This window comes from Chionomys nivalis, chromosome 14, assembly GCF_950005125.1.
Source record: "Chionomys nivalis chromosome 14, mChiNiv1.1, whole genome shotgun sequence".
Taxonomy (NCBI): Eukaryota; Metazoa; Chordata; class Mammalia; order Rodentia; family Cricetidae; genus Chionomys; species Chionomys nivalis.
Window position 1 is genome coordinate 4,211,137 of NC_080099.1, and position 14,500 is coordinate 4,225,636.

The following is a 14,500-nucleotide window of genomic DNA, read 5'->3' on the forward strand; positions in this document are numbered from 1 at the left end:
TGCAATGATTCAGTTGTTAAACTGCCATGAAAGTTATGAGGAAAGAACGTTGTTCCAGCACAGCTACGCAGGAAACAAGCTGGCCCGTAACAGAGGTCGCCACTCAATCTCTCTGCTCCTCAGAGACAGGAGCCTGATAGCATTGATTCTTAGCTTTGATACCATTGCTGCACTTGAATGACCCAATACAGTTCAGTGATAAGGTTAAGTTAATTACTGTTTCTGTGCTTTGCAGTTTTCACTTGATTACTGCTGAGGAAGAGTTTGATGCCTTTTGCTTTAATTAAGCAAAAGGGAATGAGCAGATATAATTGGATTTTGAAATAATCCTGCCACTACCAGGAACATCCTGTTTCCCCCAACTTTGTTATATGTACTTCTAGAAGCAAAAATCTTGAGATGGAACAGAAATCTTCTTTTTGCTATGTACTGAGGTATTACCATATGATGTCAATATGAATTCATGACCAGCTCAGGTAATATATTTGTTTAAAAGGATGACAGTTGTTTTGTATGTTTATATAAATACAGTAATAATGTAAGTTATGATACAGTAGCTTTAGTCTTTGTGGTGCATATTTTAACTAGCTTTTAAGTGTAACAATTTAATTTTAACTTTATAAAGTTTGGAACAGTATTTTGAGTTTTCATAGTTTTTTTGCATATTGTCTATATTCTATTTACCTGATTTCCTTAGTCCTGTGGATGCTCTGCAGTTCAGTAGAAGAGCGAGAACAGAGGAGTGTTTTACAGTCCTGGTGTGCAAGGCTTTACTTTTATTGGAAGGTTTATTTTTGCTTTAATATTTTCATTCAAAATAATAATTAACTTTTCCTTATGGCTTGTATAGTAGTGTATGATTATATGCATAGTTTATGTGTTTTTTTTAGCGAGCACATCCAGGATATGAGACTGCTGTTAAAATGTGCAGTGTTACGGTTTCACTTCTACACTATGCGGGTGTCCATGTCTTTCTCTCAGACACCACACTACATATTGACTTCACTGACTGATACAGCTATGTGCTTAACTATGAGGTTGCCTTCATGACCTCTGCTCTGGTAACATTTTTATAAATATACTTCATAGTGATCTCAGAATCAAATGAGATAATAAAGTTGTTTTTTAGCACTGAAGAGCTGTGTAAATTTTCATAGTTTCTTGTTATTAATGAATCCATGTTTCCTAATGTTCACTCCTTTCACAAGTTGACAGCCGAGCAAGTTAATCATTTGTATCTGGCTTTTCTTCTCCATGTTGTATGTAAACATGTGCAATCTGAATGGACAGTGGAACCTGGCTGTCTGATAGCTATGTTTGTGGAGTTCAGATGAGTGGGAACAGACAAAAGTCTTTTAAAAATAAGCCCCACTTTGAAGATGGGGCTACTGACCTTGGGCCAGTAGATATCATTGACCTCCAGACACCAAAGGGCATAGGAAAGGCATCCTACCTGGGGCGTCCCCAAACAGTACACACCACTGAGACCATGGTTATAATGGACTGGACTGCCACACTGCAGATCTGTGAGATAATACATTGCTTGTGTTGTTTTTAAATCATGAAGTTTGTCCTAATTGGAAGCAATCCTAGTATAGTTATTGAAATAAAAATTACTTCTATTACTTAAAGGTGAATAACTTTCTTATAAAGCAGAATATACTCAGGTTTATGATTTGTCCCTGGCATCCATTATGTATGTGTCTGATGTTAGAGGAAGGGGTTGGGTTTGGCTAGTTCAGGTCTTATTATTCTGAGAAAATGTGGTTATTAGGGGACTATTTATTTACAGGTAGATGATTATGTTCTTTAGTTGACGCCTACATTTTTAGGTACAGGTCCCTGTTTTAGCTCCTTTGTCTTTCTTCCTTGAGAGTCGACTTGTGTCTGCATCTTCAAGCAGGAAAATGAAAAGTCTTCAATAATCGGAGAAACAGTTGTGCATACTTAGAAACTTTGAACTGCCGTTTCAGCATGCCTTAAGATTACCAGGGCCTTTGGTTACACTTAACAAATGAGGCCTGAGAGTGTTGCACAACAGGACGCCGGAGAGTGCACTCCCGGGTTCTCTGGAGAGCTTCCAGAGCCGCAGCTTGGTACAGTGTTGATTTCACCTCTTCTGTACTTGGAAAACCAGACCTCTGTAGTCCCATTCATAGTTCTGTTCTGGGATGAGATATAGTAATTTGTATTTTTGCATTATTTGCTTACTACCTGTCAAAATTATTCTTGTTGAACATCTTAAGTGTTCAGTACTTAATACAAAACATTACTTGTCTATGTCTCTTATTCCATGAGACACTTGACCATCTAGCAAGTTCAGCTTGTTTGAAATTAGGAATGTTACTGAGTGATGTCGTTGTACTGGACAGGAAAGTGACATATCACGTTCCCTGCCTTTCTAATCCTGAGTGACACCAGCAGCCTGTCTCTAAATGATCCTCTACTGTCCACAGCAGAGTATGTGTCAGGAGCTGTTGTAACATGGCAGGGTGCCTGGATAGGCTTGGGGAAGTCACAGAAAATGTCACAGACACATTGAGGACACATTGGTGACTCGGACAGGAAAGGGCAGCAGTGTCCATAAGCATGGCTATGAGAACCAGCCGTCTGCTTGATACACCTCTGGCAGGCAGGCCTGAAGAGGAAACAAGGCTTCAAAGAAGGCAGGATTAGTTCCAGAAAAGCTTTGCTGTATGCCTTTTCTTTGTCAATCCCTCTCCTTACTATCCTGGTGAGCCTGTCAGACATCTTCAGATCCTCCTTCCCTGGAATCTGTTTGATGAACAGCTCCCCTCCCTGGATTACAGGAATGGTGCCGAGGTGGGCACAGTGAGTGACCCCCATGAAAGTGGTGGAGAGGACAGAGAAGGAGGGCAGATGCCTCGTTTTATGGGCAGGGTAGGATGGAGGGGCCTGGTGAAGCGGGAGGTGGCAGGAGAGGCCTGCTGGGACTGGAGGAGCAGGCTTTGGGAGGAGAGTGCTGTGGATCTGCTTTGGTGTGTAGTGGACCCTGATGTGATCTGTGCAGAAAATGTTTAGTGTGTATTATCACTTCTGTAAAATCCTTTCTTTCAATTAGGGAGTGATGTGTAGATAGTTTTATGGTTACAGAAACCAGTACTACTATGTATTTATTAAAGTCCTAGAGATAAACTATCCAGGAAATTGTAACTTTTAATTTCTTTCTATGTTTGTGGTGACAGTGTGGTTAAAGCAGAGCTTCAGCTGAGCTAGAATTTGTGCGTGCTGTTCCCAGATCTCCATCATTACGCTCTGGCATTGGGAATACTTAGCTTCTTCTGCCTTGATGCATTTATCAAGAAATAACTTTTTAATATTGGGAATTTACTGAAAGAGAATTGTCTTCCTTTGGCCTTCCTGTGTCTTTAAATGAATAAAACCAGTAGTTATCCCACCCCCTGATTTTGTGGTGTCTGTACAAACACCATCTCACAAGCGGCCTGTTCCAACAGATCACGACTTCCTACTGTTTTACTACTCTTGGCTATGTGACAGTGACACCGCCGACAATAGTTGAAATTTAGAACAATTTGCACCCTGCAGATAGGCTGTTTTACAGTAGCCACTTCTTTTGACATGTCTTAGCATTTGGATATAATGTTTAACAAAATATGGGCGAACTTATAAGTAATGATGAAAAGACATGCCTGTGTATACGTTTTTTAGATGGCTTGAAGTAGCTGGAGTTTGTATGTTGACATGAGGATATCCTAGACCTTCCTCAACCCAGCAGATTGGTTATATGTTTCTGCTGAGATGATGTCTATTTTTGTATACACTATAGAGAAACTACTGGAAAAGTTTCTTAAAATGGAGGGAGGATGAGAACATGAGGGGGCAGGATAGCCCAGATGGGGAAAGTACAGAGAGGGAGAGCAAGGAAAGAGATGTCTGGATTGAAGGAGCCATTCTGGGACTAGTGTGAAATCTGGCACCAGGGAAATTCTCGGGAATCCACAAGAATGACCCCCCCCGCCCCAAGACCCTAAGAGATAGTGTAGTGGGTGCCTGAACTGGCCTCTCACTGTGGTCAGATTGAAGACTACCTTAGTTGTCATCACAGAGCCTTCATCCGGCAGCTGGTGCATGCAGATGCAAAGATCCACAACTAAGCGCTGGGCCAAGCTTCCAGAGACACATTGAAGAGAGGGAGGAGTGATAATGTGAGCAAAGAGGTCAAGACCATGATGGGGATACCCACAAAAACAGCTGACTCCAGCTAATGGGAGCTCACTGACTCCGGACTGATGGAGAGGGAGCCTGCATAGATCCAAACTAGGCCTTCTGGTTGCCGTGGCAATTGTGTGGCTTGGGCAGACTGTGGGGCTACTGTCAGTGGGATCAGGATTTATCCCTAGTACTTTTGAACTGACTAAAATTTTAGAGCCCATTTTCTTTGGAGGGAGGAGGGCCTTGGTCCTGCCTCAAATATTTGTGCCATACTTTGTTGACTCCCCATGGGAAGGAAGCCTTACCCTCTCTGAGGAGTGGATGGGGAATGTGGTAAGGGGTGAGGGAGTGAGGGGGAGGGGAAGGAGTGGAAACTGGGATAGGTATGTAAAATGAGAAAAGACTTTTAAGAAAATAAAAAAATAAATAAATTTGAGTAGTTTGTTGTAAAGACTTTGCATCTTTTAATGAAACTGAATTGTCTAAACTGGTAGCTTCATTGGAAAATGTGTAATTGCAAAAATTAACTTGTCATACACTCCAGCTCAGCAAAGTCACTTTCTCATAAGTCTGTGGTCACAGTATGTTTTCTACAGTTCAGCATCTGGCTCTGTGGGGTACTGATGGCTTCTAGGAAGAAAAATACCAGGGTGAGCAATTAAAGGCAAGATGACAGCATAAAATATGATCATTGTGGTTATACGAAAGACACACTTATGAATTTTGCAGATCATTGTCATTTTTCTACCCGTATTTTCTCTTGCTTTGTTAGCTTAATAATTGTAGTACAATTTATTTTTTCTTCTAAGAAGTGAGCGTGGCTGTTTTAGTTGCCCCGGTACTTGTTTGTTCTTCAGTGGTGAAAACTAATGGTGACTCTTTTACCGTCATACGTCATACGTCATGGTATTGAAATTTTAGTTTAAAGCGGAAAATTTTAAAAAGCAGTTTAATTGTGACTAAAATTTCTTACTGTTATTAGCTTTTTTTTTATCACATGTAGATTGTGTAATATTTACAACCTGGAAGTTAGGTTTGCTGATAGTTTCCTCATAATGTCAGCAATATTTTGAAGTGTGTTTTGCAGTATCACGTTGTTAACTTGGTATGGAGTAAAAGAGCCCGGCACGAGGACTCGCGGAATCACTGAAGAAAGCGGGCTTTTCTCCTTTGCCTGGCCTTCCAGAAGTGTGCCTAATGCACAGTAGGGTTCCTTAGTGCAGTGCTCTCACTCTGGGCGCCATGCTTGCACACAGTCTTTCCATCCCCCATTGTGATGGTGGTTTGCCTACTCCTGGTGTCTTCCCTGTCTTACCCAGACCATTCCCTCTTCCAAGTGGCTGTGGGCAAACTGGTGTCTTTACTGCTTACCTCCAAGATCACTTGCTTCTTTTCACGGCACTCACCCCGCCCCTTTTCCCAGATAAATAGAACATGAATGTGTTTATGCATGTACATGTGCATGTATTTTGATAAACAGAGCCTGTACTTGAAGATATCTGGCTTATTCAGTAAAGGTACTGTGATTTCTCTGTAGTCAGCAGTTCCTTTATTTAAATAACACTGATTTCCCAAAGAGCATTCCGAACTGGTAGGATCTGTGTGAGGTTATTGCATTAAGTGAGTTGTTGAGGGTCACTGTTGTGATCCTTCCCAAGATAATCATTTCACGCAAGAATGCTTAAAAAGTAACTTAGTAGGCTTTCTGTTTTTTCTAATCATGGCATAATATGGCTCCATATTATTGTGGTAATTTTTACTTATTCTTTTGTTTGTATATTGTCAGAGTGGGCTCTAAAATACCATATTCTTGTCTGTTTTCAAACACTTAAATATTTTTTCTCCCAATTTTTTTCCATCCAATTTTTCTATGTAGTCTTCTCTGTAGTAAGAAGTTGCTGTCCATGATTTTCTGCCGATGTCTGTCAGTAAAGCATGGCAGCGAGTCAAGATCAAACTGTAGTCCTTGTCCTTGCAAGGAGAACACTTCATGATCGGAGCTGTCTTCCCTGCTCCGACCATGATATTTTTATTTTAAAAAAGTATGACTGCTCCTGGTCTTTTAAAGTGTGTGTTTACTGCTCTGGTCCTTTTGGGCGGTTGTGATTTCCAGTTGTGAAAGGTGATACAGCTTTCATGTGTGTGTTTTGGCTTAGGTGTTAATGTGTTCCTTTCTTATGATGCGGTTCATTTTGTATGCATTGAACTCACTGATGTCCAGGAGCAGCCAGTTTTGTTTTGCTATATGAGTGTTTTAATATCTCTTTTAAGAATGGACCTTGCATCCATTTGTGTTTGCAAATTGACAGTCAAATGAAACTTCTGTGTCTTGTCCCAAAGTAACTAAAAGTCCAGTTGGTGAATCAAAATGAACTCTGCAAATAGCAAAAACTAGTAGAATATGAGCCTGTTGTAAAATTATTAGCATATGTTAATCCTACAGAATAAGGAATAAATTGGATATCTAATGTGGTAGAACCTTCTTTTTTTTAAATATTTATTTATTATGTATACAATATTCTGTCTGTGTGTATGCCTGAAGGCCAGAAGAGGGCGCCAGACCTCTTTACAGATGGTTGTGAGCCACCATGTGGTTGCTGGGAATTGAACTCAGGACCTTTGGAAGAGCAGGCAATGCTCTTAACCACTGAGCCATCTCTCCAGCCCTAGAACCTTCTTAAGATATATACATTTATGAAGATAATCTAAATGAAATTGTCAAATGATAAGGGACACAGAGCCCCAGCTGGCCATCTCTTGTCGCCAAATGAAGCTTTCAGTACTAGGACTGGTTTACTACATCTAATTGAATTGTAGGCCAAAGGTGTCCCATGGGAACCCCAAACAACACAGGCTATTGTCAAGACTATAGGTTGCTCAACACAAACTGACAGTAAGACCCTGTTGCTGAAGACAATACCTACCCAACTCACTGATCATGGAGAAGCTGCGCTGGTGCCTACATAGAGCCTTCACACTAGAACAGTGGTTCTCAACCTTCCTAATGCTGGGAACCATAAAATTATTTCATTGCTATTTATTTTTTTTATTTTTTATTTATTTATTTTGGTTTTTCGAGACAGGGTTTCTCTGTGGCTTTGGAGCCTGTCCTGGAACTAGCTCTTGTAGACCAGGCTGGTCTCGAACTCACAGAGATCCGCCTACCTCTGCCTCCCAAGTGCTGGGATTAAAGGCGTGCGCCACCACCGCCCGGCTTTCATTGCTATTTAATAAGTGTAATTTTCCTACTGCTGTGAATTGTAATGTAAATATCTGGTATATAGGATATCTGATGTGCTGTACCCAAAGGAGTCGAGACCCACCGGTTGAGAACTGCTGCTCTGCAGTCTCTCTGTAAAAAGACAGTCACTCTGTAGGCTATCAAAGGAGATGCATAACGACCCGACCACAAAACCTTAGGTCTGCAATGCTGTCCTACCTGCAAGATATGCTAGTACTAAGGAAGCACAAAGCTCATGAGAGAAACCAAAAAATATCTTATTTGAGTTAAGGTCCACTCAATGATACTGCTTGGATGACCAAAAACCAAGAGACTAGATAGCCCAAGGAACTGGAGTAAAGCCAATACTACTGTTCCTAAAACAAAAACACATCACCTTAATGAGTCCTAAGGGCATTTTCTTATACTCATAGATCAGCCATCATCAGAGAAGCTTCCCCCTGAGGCAGATGGGAACAAACACCGAGACCCACATCCAGCCATGCAGAGAATAAGAGACCTTCAAACACAGAACCCTAAATGCATCATCAAATCCCTCCCCTTAGGGCCCAGGCAATCCTGAAGAAGAGGAGAAAGAAAGGGTGTAAGAGCCATAAGATATAGAGGACACAAAGAAAACAAAGCCCACAAAATCAACAGTACTAAAGCCCATATGAACGCAGAGACCGAGACAGCATACAAAGGGCCTGCAGAAGTCTGCACTAGGTCCTCTGCGTATGTACCATGGTTTCCAGTTTAGGGAATTCCTGAGTGTATGAATGAGTAGGTCTCTGATTCCTGTGCTTTCTCATAGGCTCTCTTCCTTCTGTTTGCTTTGAGGGAAGGAGAGACATAGGGAAGAAGGCAAGCAGGGGGGATGTTTGAGAAAGGATAGGGGAGGTGAGAGGAAAAGGAGGCAGGGATTGAGAATCCTATATCTTATCACATCATAATAGATAAACACTACAGAAAGAACATATATAAACAATACATTCTTGGATGGTGAGTAGATTGCAGAATAAATCAAGGAGGATTTTTTTTTTTAAATTCTAGAATAAAAACAAATACAATTTACAAAAACCTTTAGGATATAGAGTTCAAGGCAGGCCTGGATGACAAAGCACTAACACAGAGAGAATGAATACAAATTTCCAAATAACATGCATCATCAAGATGTCTTGGCAGAAACATGCCAAAAAATAGTCAACAAGAAGGAATAACAAAGACCAATTCAGAATCTAATAGAGTAAAGAAAGACCAGGAGCTGGTGATTAGAAAAGAGGATCAAGATGTATGCAACAAATTGACAAATGACAAAGCACATTAAAAAGATCCTATGACATGATCAAGTTGATTTCATTCTACAGATGTGAGAACAGTTCAACATATGAAAATCAATAAATCTAATGGGGTGCATAAATAGACTCAGTGACAGAAATCAAAGGTCACTTCAGCAGGTGCAAAAACTGAACTTCGTTAAGTTCAACATCTTGTCATGGAAAAAATTTCCTTAAGAAACTAGCAAAAGAAAAGAACATATATGAAAATAATGTAGATAGATAGATGATAGATAGGTAGGTAGATAGATGATAGATAGATGATAGATAGATAGATGATAGATAGATAGATAGATAGATAGATAGAAATATAGATATACAGCTTAAGGACTGCAATATGTTCAACAAAAATACTTAAAAGTATTTCTTCCTAGATGAGGAATAATTCAAAAATGACTACATTCACCATGCTTATTCAATATAACCATTGAAATGTTAGAGCAATTAAGAAAAACAAATACAATTATGAAAGAAAAAGGCATAGTATCCCTATTTAGTCATGATACGATGATACTCAAAAGACCCTTTAAAAATATGTCACCAGAAAACTCTTAGGTTAAATAAATACTTTCAGTAAAGTAGAAAGATGCCAAATTAACAGTTTCAAAATATGCAAATAATAAAACTATTAAGAGAGAAATTGAGAACAAAATCCAGCTTACACAGAAAGAAAAAAATTATTGCATTTAACCTACAAACAAAAATGAAAGACTTCTCCAATGAAAGCTTCCCACCCCTAAAACAATAAAGAAAAAGACACCAGTAAATGAAAAGATATAGCAAACCATGGATCAGTAGACTTAATATTACAAAAATACAATATTGTAAAAATGACTCTATTACTAAAAAAAAACTCTATAGATTTAATGCAAGCATCAACATTTTAATTAATGGCCTTCTTCACAGAAACAGAAAAAGAATAAAGCATCCTAAAACTTAAATGGAAGCACAGAAGACCCCAAACAAAGGAAACCGCAGTGTGGAATGAGCAATTTGTGAGAAGGCATCACAGTATCTAATTTCAGATTATACTACAGAGCCATAGTAACAACCAGCAAGACAGCAGCACAACAAATATGTAAACCAAGCGAAGAGAAGACTCAGAAATGAACTAATGTTGATACGGACACCTGATTCCAGCTGACAAAAACATGTACTGGAAAAAAGCCAGCCTCTTCAACTAAGGTGCATGGGATACTTGATACCTACATACAAAACACCATCTGGACCTTTCGCTCTATAAAGAAAACCAGCTCAATGGATCAAGTGCTTTAATGTAAGAACTGAAACTTACACCATGCACAGTGGCACACATCTTTAACCCCAGAACTAAGAAGGCAAAGCAAGCAGATCTCTGTGAATTTGAGGCCTGCCTGATCTAAATATTCAGTTCTAGGACAGCCAGGATTAACTAGATAGATCCTCTCTCAAAGGCAAAACAAGATTTGAAACTAGTAGGAAAAGAGAAACTTGAAAGAATCGATTTTAGGTACAAGAGTATTTAAGGAATTTTTAAAGACAAGGTAATAACAGTAAGACTTGATAAATCCTTTCTTCAGTAAAGAAAATAAATACCTGCCACAGATGAAAATATACAGAATGAGATGCCTGTTACTATGCAAGGGGACTCCCCGCCCTCCCTGTGATGTGCTCATGCATATGCATACCCAACCCTGCCCTCAATTCCAATCCCAGGTGTACTTATATCCCTAAGCCTGACTAGGCCTCAGCCATCCCAGTGGCTTCCAGTTCCAGAGAGGGGCTGGCCAAAGTGGAATCCAGACACTGAGAAAGATGTTCCTAAAGGAAAGTCCTAAAAGAGATGTCTTATCTGTGTTTCTCTGATCATCTTCCATGCAAGTGAGTTCAAGACTATGCTCCACTTCTTCTTTCTGGTCACTGTATCTGGTTGTTGATGCATTTAGATTTGGGTTTTGTGCAGTGTGACCAGTATGGACCTATTTGCATCCTTCTAACAATCCAGTTCAACACCATTTGTTGAAGATGCTGTCTTTTTGCCAGTGTATTTCTGCTTCTTTATCAAAAACCAAGTTTTGATAGGTCCTTGTATTTATGCCTGGTTCTTCAATTCAGTTCCTTTTGATTGATTTGTCTGTTTTTGTGCTAGTCCCATGGGGATTGCTTTGAATCTGTAGATTGCTTTTGGTAGGATGTCCATCTTTACTAAATTTATCCTACCAATTCATGAACATGGGAGATCTTTTCATCTTCTATTATCTTTTTCATTAGATATCTTCTCAGTCTGTATGTCCTTTGTATATAAGAGGGTTGCTGATTTTTTTGTATGTTAATTTTATTATTATTTTTTTTTAGTTTTCATCATGCTGCTTAATCTAGCACGTTGCCTAGAAAGGCTTGTTAGCAAGAGTACAAATACGTCTCCAGCATGTCTCTTAGAGACCGTTTCACCCGCTGCTCTGTTTGGTCGCTAGTCTCTTGTCTCTCTCTTCAGCAATTGTGAGGCGGATTCCTTTTCCCCGGGGAAGAGAAATCCATGGTTTGTTGCCCTTGTCAATAACAGAAATGTTGGAAAGTCGGGTGGCAAAGCTGTTGCCATTGGCATCTTTCACGTGGACCACATCAAAAGAGCCGGGATGTCTCTCTCTGTTGGTGATCACACCAATTCTTCACAAGTTAGCACCCCCAGTCACCATACACAGGTTACCAGTGTCAAACTTGATGAAGTCGGTTATTTTGCCCGTATCCAAATCAATCTGAATGGTGTCATTCACCTTGATGAAGGGATCAGGGTAGTGAATAGTGCAAGCATCATGGGTCACCAGATGTGGGATTCCTTTTGTGCCCACAAAGATCTTTCTCACTTTGTACAACTTGTACTTGGCCTCCTCAGGTGTAATACGATGAACGGCAAAGCGACCCTTGGTGTCATAGATAAGACGGAAGTTCTCTCCAGTCTTGTCAATGCTGATGACATCCATAAACCCAGCAGGGTAGGTTATATTGGTCCTGACTTTGCCATCAATCTTAATGAAGTGCTGCATGCAGATCTTTTTCACTTCATCGCCAGTCAGGGCATACTTAAGCCTGTTCCTCAGGAAAATGATCAGAGGCAGACATTCCCTCAGCTTGTGAGGGCCAGTGGACGGACAAGGCGCAAACACGCTGGTTAGTTTATCCAGCATCCAGTGCTTTGGAGCTGCTACACACTTCAGATGTTTCTTGGGACCACGAGCCATGGCTGCGCTGGGAACGGAAAGAGACTGTATGTTAATTTTAGATCCACCATTAAGTCTCTGCTTCAGTCTAGTGTCAAATTTCCTCAGAGAGTTTACTTTTAAAAACATGTTTTATTACTAGTATCAGTTTTAGGGTTCCACCCACAATGCCACATTCCAGGCATTCTTACGTCAATTAAGCTTCCTCTTTACAAGGACGATTCTTAGATCTTGCTTGCATTGAAAATCTTATTTTTTTTTTACAATCAGTTTAATTTTTTAAGTTTCAATTTGAAGTAGTATTACATCACTTTGCTTTTCTCTTCTTTTTCCCTCCAGCCCCTCCCCACTTTACTCCCTTAAATCCTTCCCGTGTCCCTCTAAGTTAATAGCTTCTTTTTCACAAAGGATAGAGAAGCAGAGAGGGAAATCAGAGAAACTTCACCTTTCACGGTAACCACAAATAGCATAAAGTATTTTGGGGGTAACTCTAACCAAGGAAGTGAAAGATCTGTTTGACAAGAATAGATCTTTAAGGCTTTGAAGAAAGAAATTGAAGAGGACACCAGAAAATGGAAGGATCTCCCATGCTCTTGGATGGGTAGGATCAACATAGTAAAAATGGCAATTCTACCAAAGGCAATCTATAAATTCAACGCAATCCCCATCAAAATCCCCACAAAATTCTTCACAGACCTTGAGAGAATAAATGGGACCTCTGTTATCAGGTGCATACCTGATAAGGGCAGAATAGTTTTCTTAGCAGTAATGTACAGTTATACATTATATCTCTAATAGTACAATTATGCCATGATAATATAAGATTATTATAATATCCAAAGTGCAAAACCTTACGTTTTCTCTAAATGTAAAAGTATTCTAGACTTAAAGGTTTACGGACCTGCATTGTGGCACACTGGCTATCAGGCCCTGGGGAGGTTGGAACAAATTTTTATACATTTGTGTTCGGCCAGGCCTACTCATCAGTTTGAGACTGTGCAAGCAAGACCTATGAAATTTGCTAGGCCCTTTATCAAAAACGGTATCTGCTTAAAACATGGAAAAGTATTCTTCAGGTCTTGGCAAACCGATGTGGAGCAAAGACATTTATGTCTCATTGGCTTGAGCATTTTACAAAGTCAAAAATATTTCATTTATGGACTATGAAGATTACAATGTTATTTCTTTCTTTCGGTTTCTACCACTGTGTTCGTCCCATGGTAAACATGGCTGTATATTGAACACTTTGATCTTATATCTATTATTTATATATAGATGTAGATATGATATAGACATAGATGATGTACTTATGGATCGTATAGATCCAGATATCGCAGATACAGGTATTGTGTGTGTGTGTGTGTTTGTGTGTGTGTATCTTACATTTCCTAATGGAAGACACACATTTTCATGTTTTATTCTATCTACCAGCTTTTAAGTAATAACCAGACAGCAGAGAATGTATATTTTAAAGTACTACTAAAGGTGTTTTTATATAGTTATCTCAGCTGTGACTCATGAATCTAGACCCCTTCATGCATTTAATCTGTTTATTAAATAGTCAAATTGTAGAGGAACAGCACAAGTGACTTATAGTGGAATATTTATTTATTCTTGTTTCTCCTATGATTTTTTTGATAATTTTATTTATATTAAATTTTTTTAGATAGAAGAAATTTTCAGGATCTTTTTGCATGACCTTCACTATTCTTGGTGGTTTCATAGACATTACTAAAAATGCCCAAACTTAATAGTATTGTATTTTAAAAGTACTTGTGGTTGAAAGGTAGCTCTCAACTTATTTAAGATACTTAAAATGTTAAATATATATGTCAGGTACTTGAATGTTTGTTCCTACAGAAATTCCCTCCATTTAAAAAATAAAACAAAACTATTTCATGTGCACTGTATTACTCCTACTTATGGGATGTTAGGATAGGGCTGTAATTTGTTCTTAAATAGTTGTAACTCTTTTATCTTTATTATTTTGGATGTCTGGAGTGGTTAATAAATTTTAGTGAGTGTTAAAAATAAACCTTAATCAACTTCAATGTTTTGATTTATTTCTTTTGGTGTTTGTCCAATTATTACAATTCAAACTCTGCTTTTGGTGAGAATTTTATGAGAAAAATTTTTGTATGGTGATGTTTAAAGTCTTTCTATGTACAGTTAAAACTGCTTTTTAGAATGTTTGTCTTTTTAAGAGCATCAGAGAACGCAGAAGTAACTTACAGCTTTCAGTGTCTTCCATTGCATTCTATCCTCATATGATAGATGAAATTTCTTATTATTTTCCTTTTTTATGTTGAGTTTTATGTTAGGCAAACGTTGTAATACTGGGCTACATCCTGGACCTATATGATAATACTTTTGCTTATTTATTCGTTTTTGCATGGGAGTGTTTTGCTTGTCTGTTTTCTGAGCAGGCTGGGAGACATCACCTCCCCAGTTGCTAGAGTCTCATCCGTTTATGGTCTGCCCCGTGGGTGCTGGGAAGGAAACCTGGGTCCTGTTCATGTGTTGGTGATGCTCTGAACCACGGAGCCATATCC

General features: G+C 39.1%; 1 protein-coding gene and 1 pseudogene across 2 annotated transcripts in view; one reads left to right on the forward strand and one right to left on the reverse strand.

The window, feature by feature from the left end:
• The window catches only part of Znf407 (zinc finger protein 407), a 361,311-nt gene that overhangs the window by 96,257 nt on the left and 250,554 nt on the right, over positions 1 to 14,500 (forward strand). The window lies entirely within an intron of this gene.
• LOC130886572 (40S ribosomal protein S4, X isoform-like) lies at positions 11,178 to 11,974 on the reverse strand (annotated as a pseudogene).